This window comes from Manis pentadactyla, chromosome 11, assembly GCF_030020395.1.
Source record: "Manis pentadactyla isolate mManPen7 chromosome 11, mManPen7.hap1, whole genome shotgun sequence".
Taxonomy (NCBI): domain Eukaryota; kingdom Metazoa; phylum Chordata; class Mammalia; order Pholidota; family Manidae; genus Manis; species Manis pentadactyla.
Window position 1 is genome coordinate 24,483,648 of NC_080029.1, and position 18,862 is coordinate 24,502,509.

Here is an 18,862-nt window from a genome sequence, read left to right on the forward strand (position 1 = left end):
CTTCCAGGGCCCATGCTCTGCTAGTTCTCCTTCTAAGTCACTGTCCTTTTTGTATGTTCCACTCATCTCCCAACTCTGCAGCACTGGGATGCCTCAGGCCTTGGTCCTCAGACCCCCTCTAGTTGTCACCCACTTACATGTGATCTTGTCCAGTCTTATGCATTCAACCATGTCTACACTGGGGGTAAAAAATTAATATCTCTAGCTCCAACCTCTCTACTCAAAATCCCCACTTGGATGCTTAAAATTCATCTCAAACTACCCATGTCAAATCAAACTCAACTCCTTCCTTCCAAAAAAAAATTAAGCCTCCTCCTCCCACAGTCTACTCTATCTCAGTTAATAGCAGAACACCATCTTGCCAGCTGCCCAGTCCTCAGACCAGACATCTTTGACTCCCCTCTCTACCTCATTACCCCCTCACCCAATCCTCAGCAACCTATCAGCTACTTTAAAAATCCACAACATGATGTCCTCAGACCCTTCATGGTCCCTGACTTATTGTAGTGGCCTCCAAATGATCTCCCGGCTTCAACTCTTGCTCCCTACAATCCACTCACAGCATGTCTGCCCGAATGGTTCCATTAAAACTTATTTCAAGTCACTCTAATCAAACACTCCACTGGATTCCCCTGTTACTCTAAGTAACGTCCAGCTCCTGAAATTGCTTACAGAGCCCTTCTTGATCTGCCCTCATGGCCAGTACTTCTCTGATCTTCTCTACTCTCTTCCCTTTCATTCACCCTACTGCAGCCATACAGGCTTCCTTGAACCTCAAATACACCAAACACATTCCAGCCTTAGGGCTTTTGCACTTGCTGTTCCCTCTGCCTCAGTGATCTCCAAATAGCTAAGCTTCTTGCTCTCTGATCTCCTCAGTGTTCAAATGCCATCTCATCAAGCAGGCCTTTCTTATTTAAAATGGTAACTTCAGTATCCCCAGAACCCCCTATCCCCTCTCCTATTGTCTCATCACAGCACCTAACATGATTTGAGCTTCTACCACCACACCCCCCAACTAGGACTGTAAGCTCCAATAGGACAAAGATTTAGGTGCTTTTATTCGTTGCTAAATCCCTAGTACCTAGAACAGTGCTTGGCACATAAAAGGCATTCAGTAAATATCTATATGAATAAATGAATGACTGAGCTAATATAAAGCCTGTGGGGCATTCACATAAATGGAAAAAGAAGATACAAATCTGGGGAGCCATGGAAGTAGATGAAATTATCTTGGAGGGAGAAGGAAAAGCTATAGATGGAAAATACTAAGTCACAAACCATGTTAAAAGGTAAGCATCTGCATAGGAGATGAAGAGTTTAGTAAGAACAAAATGAAAATGCTGTAGGACAGGTTAAGGATTAACAGTAATAGCCAACATGTAAAACACATCAGGCACCTTATATGTATTAATCTACAGCAACCCTATGAGTTCAGTACTACTATTCTTAAGTTACAGACAATTATTAAATGAGTACAGAGAGTTTGAGAACTTTTCCAAGGCCATTTGGCAAAGCTGGCGTTAGAAGCTGAGCTTCGTCTGGTGCTTTCACCATTTCACAATAACTGCTTAGATAAGAGTTGATTGGGACTGTACCTAGGTTACAGAGGACCCCATCTCCTATCCCCAATTCTGTGCTCACCAAGAAATAGAAAAAGAGCATACCTGGAGTGAGGCAAAGTGGACTTCTGAGGAGGCTGAAGCACATTACCAGAAAGAGCTCTTGGTGGAGAACCAGCAGGCAGGGGTTCTAATCCTGGCTTTGCCACTAGCTCTCAGGAGCCTTGGTCTAGTTACGTACCACTCTGACCATTCCTTGCTCATTGTGCAAAGAGGGAACCAGTTCACATCATCTCATGAGTTACTGTGGCTCAGAAATTCAACAGTCTACCATCAAGGCATAGATGCCCCTTTCCTAGAACAGCAGGTACCAGGTGTTAGGGTAAAATCAGCAAATAATTGTTGTCTGCTAGACAGACTTCTTCTGATGGAATCAAAAGCCCTAAGAAAGTTACTAGGAACTAGGGACTTGGAAAACGGGAGTTATGGAGACTGGGCAACAGAAATGCTGTCCCTCCAGGTTGGTGTTGCACCCCTTGAGGTGTGTTTATAACCAGGGTTCTTCCTTCTGGTATTAGAATTATAATGGTGAGCAAAAATGGACATGGGAGAAGCCAGGAGTAAAACTTAATTCCTGGAAACCTGGATGACAGAAGCCATGATCCTAAAAAGGACGAGTTTATAACGCATATACGTAGCTTGCTAAGGCAGCTGAAGCTTGTGTTGATTTGCACACATCCTGTGCTCATGTGCACATGCTTGTGCCCACATTCACATGTGCACATCTAAGAGTACATGGGTATCTATATATATTCACAGGAGTGGCCAGATATATCTTTAGATATTGGAGCCCGGCCCTTTAAAATGGGGGATAATGACACTGAAAATTATTCTAAGCTTTTCAAAGACATAAATGACCAAAGTGCCTCCTGACTCCTGAATTGCATTACCCAGAAAGAACTTAATAACATGTTATTATCGCTTCTCCTCACTGACAGGATTTCGGGGCTGAAAAGACAAACAAGAAGTATGTTCGTGATCACCGGCACAGTCACCTCTGCAAGCTGCGGCCACTGCTAAGCCCAGGTAAGTGCTAGAGGTGGAAGAAAGCCCGGGACTGGTAATGCACCTCGGTGCTTGGTAATGTCACAGGCTCAGCTGGGCTGTCACCATCTGAGAGGGGCAACAGGGGCCCATGGAGTCAACAGAGAACCCCATGGGGTGAAGGGCAGAGGAGAGAGACTGCATTATGGGAATCCAAATAGAACTTTACAGTTCAACTAACATCAGGCAGGTGAAACTCCTTGTAAACTGTAAAGTACTCCACAAATGTGACTGTGAATGGGAAGAGGTGTCAGTAATGGGTTCTGTTTCAGTTATTAAGGCTGTTGTGCACAGCTGACAGGCTGTGCAGTGCTCAGCTTCTGAGAATGTCTTCGGTGTGCGTGAACGGTGCCCTGGAGCTGTGCTGCATGGCAGCCCTGTTGGTTGAAGGGGGGCCAAGTTGGCCAGTGAGAACAGGCTGATGTTCCCCTCCCAGCCAGTGCTCGAGTCCCAGTGATGAACGATCCAGGGAGGTGGTCAACAATTCTAACAGCAACTTGCCAATGTTTGGAGAAATTTGCTTCAGGGAAATTAAAGGGAGAAGTCATGTTGTATGCACTTAGAATCCTGAGTTTTACAGTATGTTTAGTATATGACAAATGTTCAGAAAATGTTTACTGAAAATAGAATGGATGGATATTGAGTGAATGGAAAATGGCAACTATTGTGGTCAGTTCCTGGGGAGAATTGGTTGTACTTATTGCAAAGAGTATGTTTAGCCCAGCAGGGACAACTGCACACTCTGCCCCATGTCTCAGGCTCTGACAAGCCTCCTGTGAAGGGCCGTGGGCATGTCTGAGCTCAGCAAGGGTTTGTTCAGGATTTATGACGTGTGCCTCGCTCAGTGCTAGGGGCTGGCTAGGGGCCTGTGCAGTGGCGACGGCAGTGGGGTCAGCAAACAAAGCATGTGTCACGATTGCTGCCATCCAGGAGCTTACAATTTAGATGGTTTAGTCAGATATAAATCCATGGAGAAGTGATATAGTGCTATCAGGTGTCATGAGCCCAAATACCAGTGAGTAGCCCAGACAGCATTAGGAGGTCAGGGCAAAAGAGCACAGGATTTCTGCTCTGCCACTGTCTTTGAGCTCTTGAGAAATTTACTTACCTGTTCTGAGCCTCTCTTTCCCAGTCTGTAAGACTGAGGTAATTATACCTACCATACAATACAAGGTCCTTAAACAAAGGATTAAAACAGGTAAGTATTTAAAATGTATAGCACAGAGCCTGGCACATGGTAGAATGTAGTAGAATTTCTGGAGAGTTGGCTCCTAAATAAGGACTTTTCAGTCACAAGTGACAGAGTTCCAGCTGATCCCAACTTAAGCAAAAAAAAAAGAGGGAGGTGGGCAGAGAGCAAGGGCTTATTGGTATATATAACCTCAAAGTACAGCAGTATTTAGGCTTCAGGCATAGTGGGATCCAGGAGCCCAATTGATGTCACTACGGCTCTGCCTGTATTTCGGTTTCTCACACAAGCTTTCTTTAGCCCTCAAAATAGCTTCCAGCAGCCAGTTCCACTTAGCCTCGGAAGGAAGAGCCCCGCCTTCTCAGAAATTGGGAGGAGGAAAGTCCCAGGGAGCATTCTGATTGGTCCAGCACAGTCATGTAACCATCCCTGCCCAATGGCTGTGGCCAGAGAAGTAAGATTATCTAATTGGTGAGGCCTGAGTTGTGCTCCCGCTCCTGTGCTTTGGCAGTGGGCCCATGGAGGTGGCTCTACCCAAACCACGTCGAATGAGTCTCTGGGTGGAAAAGGGCTATTTTTTTGTGTGTACTCAGAAGGATTTTTAAAAAGAGCTTCATGTTCCTAGAAAAAAACATAGGAGAGCTCATATTTCTTTACGGAAGCAAAAAGTATACTGGCTGAATATTCATGCACTATATGTATGTGTGTAAATTCCCTCAGTAGCTGGCCTTAAGAAGTGGTACCTGCCCCGCCAGGGTGAGCGAGCAGGGTCTCTGCGACCCCTGGTGAGCAAGACCCAGTACTGCAGTCACTCTGGGAACGCAAGGTGGAAAGCGGGGAAGCCCACTCCGGTGGGGTCACGAGAGGTCGGGGGCTGGGCAGAAGCCCGGCGCTGGTTTCAGGGGAGACAGTGGCACGAAAAGCGGAGGGAGGCAGGGGCGAGCCCCATCTGGCTGACCTCGGGTCCTCTGTGTCCAGATTCTGTTTCTGCAGGGGCCAGGTTGAGGCCCCAGCGCAGTGTTGCTCGGATGCCTATTCCAGACACGCCCCGGGACAGGGACATCCTGGCGCCCAGGAGGGAGCCCCGGGCGACACCGAGTCTCCTCCGAGGGGACGCTCCGCGCTGCCATGACCTCTGGGAGGCGAAGGGGCCAGGCGCGCGCACAGCCCCCGCATGGCCTCCAGATGCTCCGAGAAGCCCCCTTCCCTAACTTCTCTATGTTCTCGCTCGAAAAAAAAAAGGGGGTGGGCTGTTTACTTAGCATCCTGTGGTCTTGGGTAAACAAGCATCTAATGTCAGACAGCGGAGCCAGGGAAGGAGAGAGCCGAAGACAGAAATCAAGCAGAGCACAAAATTTGCCCTCACGATCACCATTTTCAATCATTTATGATCGCCATTTCGAGATTTGTGGGTGCATATTTTTCTAAATTCTGTTTAGGTCCCAGGAGTTAGGAGAGCAGGCCCAGGGTCTGAGAGAACGGGTTCCTCTGCAAAAGGCAGTGGAGGAAATCCTGAAGAACACCTGGCATAGAGAAATGATTGTCATTGACTTTAGGGTGACATGGCTAGGGATTGCCCTCAACAAAGTCCCCACCAACACATTTTGGAGTTTCTGTTTTTAAAAATATCTACTTGGCTGAAATAGACATGTGCAGAACAGTCTGAGTTCTAAGATGACCTCCAAGATTCCCACCCCACCCCCACCACTGCACATCTTGTATAACCCCCTCCCTTTAAATGTGCTGAGAGTGGCTGTGATGGGCTGTCACTCCATGATTCATTTATATTACCAGGCAAAGGTGGAAGGATTTGCAGCATCGTTGATTTGGAGTGAACCGAAAGGGAGCTTATCCTGGATGGGCCTGGCTTAATCAGGTGAGGCCTTAAAAGAGGCCCTGCCTCTTAGATTGGAGAGACACTCTCCTGCCAACCTTGACAAACAACCATGTTGTGAACTGCCTGCAGAGAGGGGCAACTTTTGAGAGCTGAGGGTGTCAATCCTACAACCAGAAGGAACTGAATTCTGCCTGAAGGGACTTGGAAGAGGATCCCAAGCTACAGAAAAGAACAGGCAGGCTAACACTGTGACTGCAACCTTTTGAGACCCTGAGCAGAAGCCCCTGCTAAGCTGTGGGTTTCCAGACCCACAGAAAGTCAGAGAGAAATGTGTGCCATTTTAAGTCACTAAGTTTGTGGTAATTCGTTACACAGTAATAGAACAGTAATACACTGTCTGCTTAAAGCCTTGACTCATTTAAAAACAGGCTGTGCCTGATGTGAGAGAGGGAGAGAATGATTTAGAAACATGGCCTCACTATATTTGGATTATAATTAAAAATATGGACTATCATTCATTCAACAGGTATTGAGTGAATACCTATTTACTATATGCAAGGCAGTGGAATGTAATCAGGATCAGAAACCAAAACTGGAAACTTGTTACCGCTACTACGTAAAAGAATTAAAGGGAAAATGTTAAATGTTGAAATATAAAGCCTCCTTACACATTCTTATAAGAGGTTATGCTTCCCAAGGATAAGAGTTTGAGAGAGTGAATGAACAACAATGACAATAATAATATGATAATAACAGCTAATGTTATTAAGTGCTTAGTATATGCTAAGCACTTTATATTATGCCTCTTCCTATTCATTCTTTGTAACATTAAGAAGTAGGAAGTTGTTATCTTTCTTATTTTTAGGTCACAGAGGAAGATACTAGGAATAGGAAGGTAAATGATTTGCCCAAAGACACAGAGCTGGTTTTGGCAGAACCAGAATTTTAATCCAGCTCTGTCCAGCAATTTCCATGCAAACAAACTTCTGCTGAAAACCTACCGTCTTGTCTTGCTGGACCTTAAATGGTCCCTTTTGTTTTTAATCCCCTTCACTACCCACCTGCCAGAGGATGCCTCTCCCTTTCATTTTACTGAGACAATGGTGGCTATCCATGTCTGTCTCCCCAAATTTCCTCCAGACACAAATAGAGAACAAGAAGAAAAATTAAAGCTGAGCAAAAACACACCCTCAGCATAACTGGAAGAGAGAATGCCTAAACTTCAAAATCACTGTTAAGTAAAAAAAGAAAAAAAACTTCCCCAGGAGCAATCTTGCACATCCAAACTCCCCATGAGTCTCTGCTGGCAGCGAGGGTGGGCCTGCAGGCATATCTTCTGGGGGAGAAAAAGGAGCAGAAGGATGAGAAAGATACCCTTTGGCAGTTGAGTGGTCCTGGAAGCCAAGAGAGAACTTAAAAACATCAGAAATACCTCATTATAGATTCTTTAGCAAATGGAAGACTTGGTGTATTTGTAGCAGAGAAAGACGGCCCCCCTCCTCGGTGATGAGCCCCCTCCTCACTTCCTGTTCACCCTCCTCTGCCCCACCCCCACCATCAAGCATCAACCAGGCTTCTCTCTGCTTGTTGCCTGGGAAGAGAAGACTGCGGAAGGTGGATGGAGGGAATCTCTTACTGGATTTGGATTTCAAAAAGCTAACTATTTGGATCTTCTTCAGGGAATGCAATAGACTCAAAAGTAAAGGGTTTGAGAGAAAACATGAGGAGTAAGAGCAAGATTCCCTCCTCCCCTCTGCACCCTCCACTGCCCCCCACCCACCCAATTCCAACTACAAAATTTTTTTCCAGCATGGGAGGAGGGGACACATCACTGGGTCCCAGAGAAGGAGCCCTGTACCCTCTTCCTTGCTCCTATTTTAAATCTCAAGGGTCCAGAGAGGTGTGAGGTTGGAGGACACTGTGACCATTTCCTCTGCGACTATAGAGTTGCCTCTGGACTGGAGGCAAGACCCCAGAGAGAAATGGACCCTAGATGGTCTCAGAGCTTCCCCAAGCCCCAGCATGGTTCAGGAACAAAATTCCACAGAGAAGTCATGGCAGTGCTGATGGGATGGATCAGGGAGGATGGAGGCCATCACACAGGCGATCACAGCATTAGGAGGCCACAAGGGAACCTTCTCCAGGAAAGGCAGGCAGTGGCTCAAACTGACCTAGGACCAGCACAGTCCAGGGATGCCTGTGTGGCTGCACAGCATCAAAGACAAGTGGCCCCTCTGGATGTCTTGGCCCCACAGAAACCCTGAGGACTCAGGAGAGCAGGGGAGAAACGACTACAATGAAATGTCTCCCTCCTGGCTGACTGGGCCTGAGTCTGAAGTGGGGAGGTCCCATGGCCTTCCTGACCCCAGCCTCCATGTGAGAGTTAGGACACTGCTCTGGAGCACAGGTTAGGGAGCCCGGGTGGGGAGGCTAAGCGGCACTTCCTGGCAAAGTGCTCTGGCTGTGCTGCAGAGGGAAGGGAGAGGTGGGGAAGAGAAGGAGTCCCACAGCCCAGGGATTCTCAGCCTGATGAGCCGGCATCAGACCCGCTTCCATGACAACAGACGTGATTACAGCTCTTCATTTTGAGAAACAGCCCAATTGTCAGCACCCCTGTCCTTTTTTCAGTCTGGCAGCTAGATTCCTCAGTTACCCTGGAAGCTGAGGAGGGGTAGTGGGCAGGATGAAACTCAGAGGCTGTTCCCAAAGGCCCTCCCACTCAAGCTCCCAAGTGGACAAGACTGCCCGCATCCCAGGTAAAGTGGACATACAATCACCCCAAAGCCAGCCCTGCTGGCCCTTAGCGTCCCCAGAACAGAGACACCCGACAGGTTGCTCCACATGGGGTGCAGTTCACACTGCATGCCTGCCTCCCCCACCCCAGGGCATATAGTTCTTTACCTTTCCTCTCCGTTTTTTGTAGGACCCAGCAACTCCTAGGTGGAAAGGGAAGTATTACATGGATAAATCACTTAACAAAGGCCTAACCAACCCCTGGGACATGTCACCTTCATTGCTGTATGTGAACTCACTTAGTAAGCTACTTAATACAACTACTACCAGGAGAAGTAAAACATGCCCTGTCCTGTAACAAGAACACGGAAGGACAGGGAGGACGTGACCCCCAGTGCAACCTGACAGTAATGGCACTGCTCTGGGAGAAGCATGACTGTACACTCTCTGGAAACTAGGTGTTTAATAACTCTGCATTGCCTTCTCCCTCAAGGAATAATAGCACCTGAAGGAAGGGTGATCTAGCAGACCCAGTACTATGCTGCTCTGAATGTGGTCTGCAGACCAGCAGCAAAAATCTCACCTTGGGGGCATGATGGAAATACAGAATCTCAGACCCCACCCAGCCCTGCTAAATCAGACTCTGTCTTTAAAAGACTGCATATCCAGGAGTAGCAGGCCTTTGACTGCAGAGAGACAGGAAAAAGCCCAGAGAGGGTTAAGAGTAGAAAGACCCAGTGAGGTCATTTAAGAGTACCTTAGATGGCAGGTGTTCATTGCATCTACTAATTTCTTAACCAATTATTATCTGACAGTCAAGGAAAGAAAACTAGAGACCTAGAGACTACAATGTGTGACGTGGTGCCAAAACTATCCTGCTGATCCCAGAGTGTGGCCCACGTGATTTTCAGCATATAACCATTCATAAGTGAACTAGAAAGCCAGTGGACTTACCCACCTGCCACTTCCCCCACCAAATCCTTGACTACTACCCCTTGTCCCTATGAGGCCTTTCATGACAATCCTAACCCCCACCCCCATCTTCCCTCCTCAGGAGAAATTGTTTTCTACTTTATTCTCAGCATAAAGTAGGCACTCAATAATTGTGTGCCAAATAATGAACGTGTTGTGCTAGCAGGCTTTGATCAATTAGTGATTGTAATTGAAGCTGAATGTAATTAATTATGTAATTTGGTGCCGTTCAAGTTGAATTTTACTAAAATTACATCCTGAAAACGGGGTTAGAGGAAGGTTTGCTGATAGAAATTAAGGAGCTATGAGAAAAGATTCCATGTACAGCAGGTGCACGTTGCGCTGGACTCTCTGCCAACAATAAAGATTCACCTGGCTGTGTTAACTAGCAGGTTCCGATCCTGAATCCCATTTGAACAGAGTCCAAAATCAAGGACTTCACTACAGTCCCAGGTCTATGCAGTGGTGGGCACTCTCAAGCAGTGGACTCGGTCAATCGGGGGACATTCATTTGCCTTGATCTGTTTCTACAGCTGAGTGTTTTCCACTTTTCATGCCACATGAATCTCTTTTCTACTCTCACAGGTTCAGAGGTGTTCGAGCAAAAGGAACTTTAGGGCATCTTTAGACCAGTGGTTTTCATACCGATCAGACCCAACAATATATATATAGTTGTGTAGGTATATTATAGTTTCTGTGGATTTCACATCATAATATAAATCCACTTCATTATATAGTTATGTATATATATAATTTTTTAAGTCAGATTAATATGATATAGGTGGGTCACACTGGCCATTCAAACACAGATTCCACATTGCCATTGGTTATGTGTTTTTCTAAACTGGTGAACAATAATCCTAAGGAAAACAAATCATCCATCAATTCTCCTGGTGATTGCATTCCTGTAGAATTCAATGGGTATTAAAACCATGCAAAAATGCTTTGCCTTTACATGTAAAACAGAGATGGTTTGTAGTTCAGTTCATTAGAAGGATCATAAGGGTTTACTCATCAGTACTTTCACCACGTGAATATCCTGTGAGGCATCTGGAAATCACACAGGTCACAGGAAAATTCCTTGTCTAGTGAAGACTGTGCTCTGCATAGGAATACATCTAGTGTCCTTGACTCCACTGCTTGATGCCAGAAAATACCCCCAGTCATTGTGATCACTAAAAATGTCTCCACACATCTCCAAAAAGTACCTGGGGGTGGGGGGGGACCAGCACCACCCCCTCCAGAAACATTTATGTAACCCAGTCTCCTTAATTTGCAGTTGAGAAACAAGAGGGTGAGGGAGGAGGACATTTGCCCTAAGTGACCAGCCAGCCAGCACCCACAGTTCTCTGGACTCCCAGCCCAGGAGCCCTCTAGTTCCATGCTGTAGCTTTCCAAGCTGAACACTGTCAGAGGAGATCCGGCTGTTGCTCAGAAATCCTTTGGGTTCTAATGTATGGACTGAGGATGGCTTCCCACATCCCAGAAGATCAAACTCCCTGCAAAAGAAAAATTGGCCAGTATCAGAAAGGCCTCTAAGCTAGGGAATGACGTCCCAATGCCTTTAAATCAATCTGTTGAAATGAGCCCAAGATGTCTCCTCCCCATCACCAGAAAGCTAGGCATGTTTTGTCACTGTGGAGTAGTGAGCTTGTTTGTCCATGTGCATCAATGAGAGCCCTGAAACTATGCCAGGTAAAGAAAGGATCTTACTTTGAGAACAAAAACAGCAACTGGCCATTACATGCCAACACTAGTCATTCAGTAGCAGTTGACTGCTACGCTATGGTAAGAAGGATTCTAGAGTCATATCCCAGCTTGACCCAAAAGGACACAGAAATCAGTGTGTAGAATTGGCATTCATAGATCATGGTAAGGGTTGGCAGCACCATGCCAGGTATTTGCCATACCTTTTTTAGAACCCCAGGCAAATCCTACCTATTTTCCTAGGTCAAAAGTTTGTTACCTTTATCGATGATGGTCTATTTCATTCCTCTGGATTCTTTTGTTTAAAATTTGAGGCAGATGCCCCCTGCCTGATGGTTGTTGACACAGTTCAATCCTGAGATAAATTGCTACAAGTGGTATTATTAGGACCTTGCCTCAGAATTTCACTCACTCAACTCAGTACACACGAATTGAGCATGTTATTTACCAGTCATTGGCAGGCCTGTCATACTGCATATAAGAATCATCCTTTTTCAAGGTCCCTAATTCATAAAATAATATGCATCACACAAAACTCAACATTAATACCCACCATTTTCCATCTGAAATTGATGTGCCCTTAGTTAAGAGATCAAGATGACACAGTGCATAACAATTGATTGTAATCAGTGTCTTGAATGTTTCTTGCTAGGACAGCTATGTTTTGAGGAAAGTGTCTTTAGACAAATGGCTGAATATCGGTTATCTTTAAAGTTAATGAAAGTATGTAACCTAGAAAAAGACATCTATAAGAATACAAACTAGTCATTCAAAAAAGCTGCCTGCTTAATAAATACTCATTATAAATACAAAATTAGGTCAAATGCTCTTGCATGAATTGGTTTTAAAATGAAAAAAAAGGCAAAAAATAATCAGTAAGTCAAATGGATCTGAAAATATTGAAGAATACTTAATTTAAGGTGAACTGGTCTTTGGGAGAATCGATCCTTAGGCAAAAGGGTTTTCGGCAACATGACTGCGCAAGCTGGCTTTAGGTGAAATGAATAAGAGCCAGTTTGGTAGGACAAAACCAGAGGCAAGGAGGACAGGGAGGGGGCCAGATCTGAACCAGGATGGCGGTGGTAGGGAAGTGGGGGGACTGCTGAATAGAAGACACACAAGGAAGCGGAGTCTTTGGGGGGATTCCATGAGGGTCAAGGAGGGATAAAGGCTGACTCCTGCCTTTTAGACCCGGGTAACTGCTGGTGGTGCCACACGCCGAGAGAGTGAATGCATGCCGCTTGGTCAAAATGAAATTTGGGGAAATACTGGCCCAAAGAGAAACACAGAGCTGGTCTGATTAAATTTTGCTTCCATTCCAGATGGAGCTGCCAACCGGCATCACTTGTCCCAAAGAGTCGTTTAAATTCCTCCTTCTCCTCCCCGAGCACAGACACCCAGCTCATCACTGCCTCCACCTGAATAGCCTCCCTCCTTACCCAAAGCCAGCTCCTTTTGTCAGAGAGGCCACAGGCCTGTCCAGGCAGGCATCAAGTCCAGTCCATTTTGTTTCTCCACTCCTCTCCCCAACAAATGGGCGTTGAAGGAATGCATGCTACACGCATGAATTAAGGCATGTGTAAGTCACCACACAACCTCCAAATAAAAGGCCTACTATGGCCTCCACTGTCCTGCTGTCACAGAGATTGCAAGAGACAAATCTGTGTTCCTTGCCCTCCAGGGAATGCACAGGGCAGGTAGATAACAGCATGTGGATGATGGGAGTGAAGAGAAGAGTCTGGACAACTGGGAGAAAGAGGCGGCTGATCAGCAATATCAGACTGGTCTTAAGAGGTGCCCTACAGAAGGCAGGGCTTGAGAGCTGTCACAAATGTAGAAAGCAGATGGCTTGGCTATAAGGAAAAGCAGAGAGAGGCAGAGTGAACAAGAACAAGGCCAGGGAGAGGGGTGAGCCTGGTGTCTGTAAAACATCAAGATCAGCCTGCTTAGGAATTCCACAACCCAGACAAGGAAAGAAACCCTTACATGAGCTCTCAACTCACTCAACCAGACATGTGAAAATAGGGAGACACAGAGAAGAGAAGCTTCTGCACACACAGTCCAGTTCCCAAACTGGTCCCTGGTCCAGCATGGGTTCTGTGAACTGAGAGCTCAGTCCTCAGGCCACTAGGGAACACCTGCCTTTACCGTAAGTGCTCCCAGGGTTGTCTCTATCAAACTAACACTGTAATTAAAGAAAGAGCTCCACCAGCTCTCTGGGGGTAACCCGTGGAGAGCAACAAGCATAATCAATAAGAATTAAGCCTATGTCAGCCACATAGCCAGTTTCTAAAAACCCCATGGGTCATTAGAAAACAGGCATGACTACTATAAAAAACTTATCCATAAAACTGGCATCCTGCCAGGATGGCATAGGCCTTTTGGTTGATTTTGACCAGAAAATGACCTATAAAGTAGCCCTTACTCTCACTGTCTCAACCACAGTAGCAAGAACTTACTGTCATTTAACCATTTGCTCTTGTTCAGCTCTCTGGAGAGTGTCCAATCTATAATCATCTCTTTATTTTCTATCCCTGTAGGTCTCTATTATTTTCCTCTAGACTTCCTCCAGGCTTTCCATGTCCTCCAAACATGGGTCCAGGGCCCTTCAAGGTAATAACTGTAAGAAGAAGGACTCTTTGGCTTAAAAATAAGATACCCAACTTAAACCAATTTATACAAAAGAGAGGGAGGCAGATTTATGAGCTCATGTAATAAAAAAAATCAAGGATGAACCTGGCTTGCAGGAATGGCTGGATCTAGCAGTTTAAAGGATGAGGCAGGTGAGACTGACACTGGAATTTAGCAATAGTACAAAGGTAGTTATTCTCCATAGCTCTGAAAGTTGCAGAAAGGTCCCTGGAGTCCTGAGCCCAAACCAGAACCAATCTCTGTAGCCAGAAAGGTAGTCATCTGTCTATGCCCATGGTTGTGGGAGATCCTGGATCAGCACACTTGCAGGAATGGGTGTCCCTGCAGGAAAAAGTTCTAAGACTGCAAGGGGTGCTGGGTAGATAAGCTGTCCACTTGAGTGCTGTGTATCTGTTAAGACTTTTAGTCAGCATTCCACTGTCCCTTTCATGGGCACTATCTATTCACATTCACCACAACCCTCTGAGAAGGGCAGGCTATGGATAGCCACCCCATCTCACAGCGGGGGAAGTGGAGGCTCAGAGACCAAAGGTGCCTGTCCAGTAACAGCAGAACTAGGACAATGGATCTGACCTCTAGTTGCCTGGCCCAGTGGGGGTGGCACTGACCCTTGCCCAGAGAACCCAGTGCAGGCCAAAGGTACGAAGAAGATCAGGGCCTATTCTGGACATACCCTGCCATCAGATTATTATGGACACAAACTGTTACAAGTCAGAACTCACTTTTAATCAGCTCACTAAAATATCCCGGATGTTTATGGTTTCTCTCCTGAACCCCCTCACAGTCCTGTCACTTTTTCCTGATACTTAGAACAGAGAGGAAGACGTAAAAAATGGAAGAACTCCTCTATATTCCTACTGACTATGGGCAAAATGGAATCTCTGTCCACATTAACTCCCCTTACAAGGATTTCCCTGGGTTTGGTGGGGTAGGGGGTGGGGATATCCCAGTATCTAGATGAGCCCAAGAGGCTTGGTGTCTGAGGTCCCACTGGCCAGATGAGTTCTCAGCCATACAGGCCCATCCTTTGCAAAGAGATGACTTATTCATGGGGTGCCCCTGCCCAGCTGCAGTCCTGTAGGAGGCACAGAAACCTACCACTGTAGGAACCCACCAGCTCTAGACTGAGGGGGCTGTAGGAAGGAAGGGAGGGTCCAGGCTCTAGCAGGCTCAGTGAAAACAGTCCAGTCTCATGAGGAAATTGGGAAGTCAGGGTTGAGAGCCCAAGCTCTGGCTGCAGACCACCTTACTTCAAAGCCAGGCTCCACTGCTCACTGCCTGTGTGCCTCCAGCAAGCAACCTAAGCCTTCTGGGCCTCAGTTTACTCACCTGTACAAAGGGATAATAGTGGCCCATAAATCCCATAGGGTTGTCATGTGAAGTAAGTAAAACTGAATCCATGCAAAGAGGTGAGCATATGGTCAGAGCATATTAGCATACAGTCAATACATATAGCTATTATTATTGCTGTTGTTATTTTATTACATATTGATGACTACTTCTACTCAGAACAAAGCTGACCTCAGCATTCTCAAGCCTACCACAGGACTCAGTGGTGTGGTAGACGGAACGGTGCTCCTCTCTCCCCCAAAGAGGAACCTGCAAATGCAACCTTACATGGCAGACAAATGAATTTGCAGGAGTGATTAAATTCAGGCTTTGACAATGGGGAGATCTTCCTGGATTATCCAGGTGGGCCCAAAGTACTCATAAGGTGCTTACAGGAGGCAGGCAGAGGGTCAGGGTCAGAGGAGGAGCTATGACAAAAGAAGCAGAGGTAGGAGGGGTACAGCCCTGAGCCGAGGAAAGTTAGGAATCCTCTAGAAACTGGAAAAGCCTCCTCCTCTAGAGCTTCCAAAAAGAATGCAACCTGTCCAATGCCTTGATTTTTGGACTTTTGACCTCCAGACTGTAAAATACCAAGCTTGTGTTGTTTTAAGCTATTGAGTGATGAGGATCACTGTGACCTTGACCACCACCTTCAAGCCATGGATGGAGGGAGCAGGGAGCATTTGATTAAAGAACGCTCAGAAGAAAGCCTCCCCATGCTCTAAAAGCATCCCCTTCACATTTATGTCTTCATCACATATTTATCACATGTCTACTCTTGCGAATAGCCCATGGCGACACTCAACAAGGGGCTTGCCCAACACCCGGGCTCCCTCCATCCTTCTGGTGGGCTGTCCCAAGCCTGTTGGATTTTCATGGGTGAAAGAGTCTGAGTCCATTTTTCATGTTGACCACTGACAGCTTTCAAGCCCTGCCCCTCCCTCTCTCTTTTGCCCCAAGTCTAGGCAAGCCGGTAAGAAAGCCCAAATGCTGGCTCCCTTGGCACCTGTGGGAGAAGTTCAAACCATTTACCCTCTGGCCCACATGTGGGAGCCCTCATCCTGGTCCCAACCCGCCACCACCACAATAAAAGCCAGAGTCACCCCTCCATATCGCATTCACATTTCACTCCAGACCAAACCTAAGCCCTTCTTGGGGAAACCTTTTGCTAGTTATTATCAGTAATAAACTTTATTTCACATCTATCAATTCCTATGTGTCATTCATTCCAACATCCACAAATGCCTCCATAGGAACCTGATTAGCATTCAGCAGGGGATACTAGGTGTCCAAATAAATCATATTGTGCTTATTGCCTCAAAGTCACAAGATAACTGCTATAGTTCCAGACATTCAAAACCATACAACATTCAAGAAGGAACAGGAAACCACTAACTATACCCTTATCTATTTCTAAAGAAAAATTTCTCAGAAGCTCTCCAGAAGATTCCCCTTCACCTCTCATGTCATGTGTCACCTCTACCTGCAAGGGAGCCTGGGAAAGCAAGACCTCACTTTTCCAGTCTCTCAAGTAGAGGGCAGGTAAGAGCTAAGGGTGTTGGGAATAGTGTTTCATTAGCCATGGGAGCTAATAAAAATAAACAACGTTTACTGAGCACTTACCATGTACCTACTCTCCAAGAACTTCTGCAACTTCATTGCATATATTACCTAACTTGATCCTCCCAATGACCCTATGAGATAGGTACTATCATCCCCACTTTTCAAATTGAGGAATTGAGGCCCAGAGAGATTGGGTTCCTTGCCCAAGATCACACAGAACTCTGAGGGCAACAGGATTTGAATTCAGGCCAATTCTACAGCACAGGCCCTTAATTACTACCTTAAATGGCCTCCCTCAGTGGATGACAGCCACTGTCAACAAATGTTTGTCGATACTCTGATGTGCTCACATTTGGCACAAAAAGGAGCAAGCACCTAGAGGCCAGGCAGGGAGCCCCCGCCAACCCCCACTGACCATACACAGACCTGGCAGCTCCAAAAGGGAAGGGAATAGCCAGAGCCCCTGACCTCTGTCGCTAACTCACCAGCCTGGGGAGTCTGAAAGACTTCATGTTCCAACCAGCATTAGCCTTGGGAAGAAGTCTGTGCTGCTGACACTCCAGCCCTCCGACCTTCCCTCTCCATTATCACCCACCTAGAGAAAGGGCCACCAACCACTTCCACCATTTGTGGCTAGGGGTCATGGTTTGAAAGTCAATGAGACTCTGACTTGCCCCCTCTGGGCACAGGAAGGTAGCTGCCAGCTCAGGCTGGTGCAGAGGATGCCAGGCCCACCACTCAGGGGTAACTGACCAGAGGGCTCCTGGCCAACACCCCCACTGATGACTTCCATTTCTAGAACAGCAAGTGCACATGGAAAACAAAAACTCTAGTGCCAGGCCTATGTTGTGGGGGACAGGGCTCAACATCCACACTTCTGGATCCATTTGTTGTATCCATTTGTCATTCTGTTTGGGTGTATGCTTAAAGTGTTAATTTGTGGTGAGTGTCAGCATTCAAACTATACTACCCTGCCATTTTTACTACCTTGTGTTGGCATGTCTCCATTTTAAAAAATTCCTGGAAGCCTTTTAATTTGGAAATAGCCAGGCCTTAATTTCAAAGAGACTGTGCCTATGCCCACATGTGGAGGAGTTCATAAGCTGCACTTCCTCCTTCCCCAGAAGACACCAGGTAGGTGTGCGAGCAGGGTACCCCACCCTGGCTGGGGAGCTTTAAAGAATAAAAACAGGAAATCATGATGTCATGTTTCCCCTATATGATGTGATGAGACTGGCCCTTCACCTCTGTGGAATTCTTCCCCAAATCCATAACCCTATTATAATCACAAGAAAACAACGGACAAACCAAAATTGAGAGACATTGTACCAAATTCCTGAACTGTCCTCTTCCATGAAAAATGAGGGAAACCTAAACAACTCTCACAGAGCAGAGGAGACCAAGGAGACACAACGACTGAATGTGACATGGTAACACAGGGAGGACATCAGTGGGAAAATGAGTGAAATCTGAATCGAGAAGCTAATAGTACTGTACTAATGTTAATTCCTTAGTGTTACAAAGGTATAGTGGTTATATATGATGTTAATATCAGGAAAAGCTAGGGGGAAGGGTATGTAGGGACCCTCTATGAACTATCTTTGCAACTCTACTGTAATTTTAAAGTTATGTCAAAATGAAAAGTTAAAAGCAAAGCAAAATATAATTCAAAATGCCCAGCCCTCATTCAAACCTTAAATTAAACCACAATCTTGGGCAATCAAAGCTTTCCTGTGATTCCTGTGTGCAGGTAGGTTTGAGAACCTGGAGGGCTTATTAAAACAGATTGCTGGGCTTTTGTTTCTGATTCAGAAGAATCATCTCCCAGGTTTGGCTGCTGCTGGTCCAGGACACCTTCAGGGGCACTTGCCTGTATCCTTACAACTTAAAGTGTGGGCCACAGACCCACCCAGACCCACTGAGTCGGACTCTGTGTTTGAACAAGAGCCCAGGTTATTGATTTTTACATGAAAGTTTGAGAAACACTGTTCTAGAATGAAGGAGCAGGGAGAGAGGATGGAGAAATGGGAGCTGGAATGGCAGAGGTCAAGGGTTTACTACCCAACACTTTGCCGGTCTTAGCAGCCTGCCTTCCCTCCCACCTATGGGAAAGAGAAAATCGGAAGGCACATCAGAGGAACTACCAGGTCACTATTAAGCCAAAGGCAGACCGGACAGAGTGTTTTCTGCCCCCAGCAGTGCTGGCCAGGGGCA

The 18,862-nt window shown here is 46.2% G+C and overlaps 1 protein-coding gene across 1 annotated transcript in view; it reads right to left on the reverse strand.

Annotated features, from left to right (window-relative positions):
• Positions 1-7,258: 7,258 nt before the first annotated feature.
• ADCK1 (aarF domain containing kinase 1) overlaps positions 7,259-18,862 on the reverse strand; it is a 164,701-nt gene continuing 153,097 nt past the window's right edge. The window contains exon 12 of the mRNA XM_057488270.1: positions 7,259-10,896. The gene's annotated coding sequence lies outside the window, so the exon portion shown is untranslated. The remainder of the gene's footprint in view (positions 10,897-18,862) is intronic.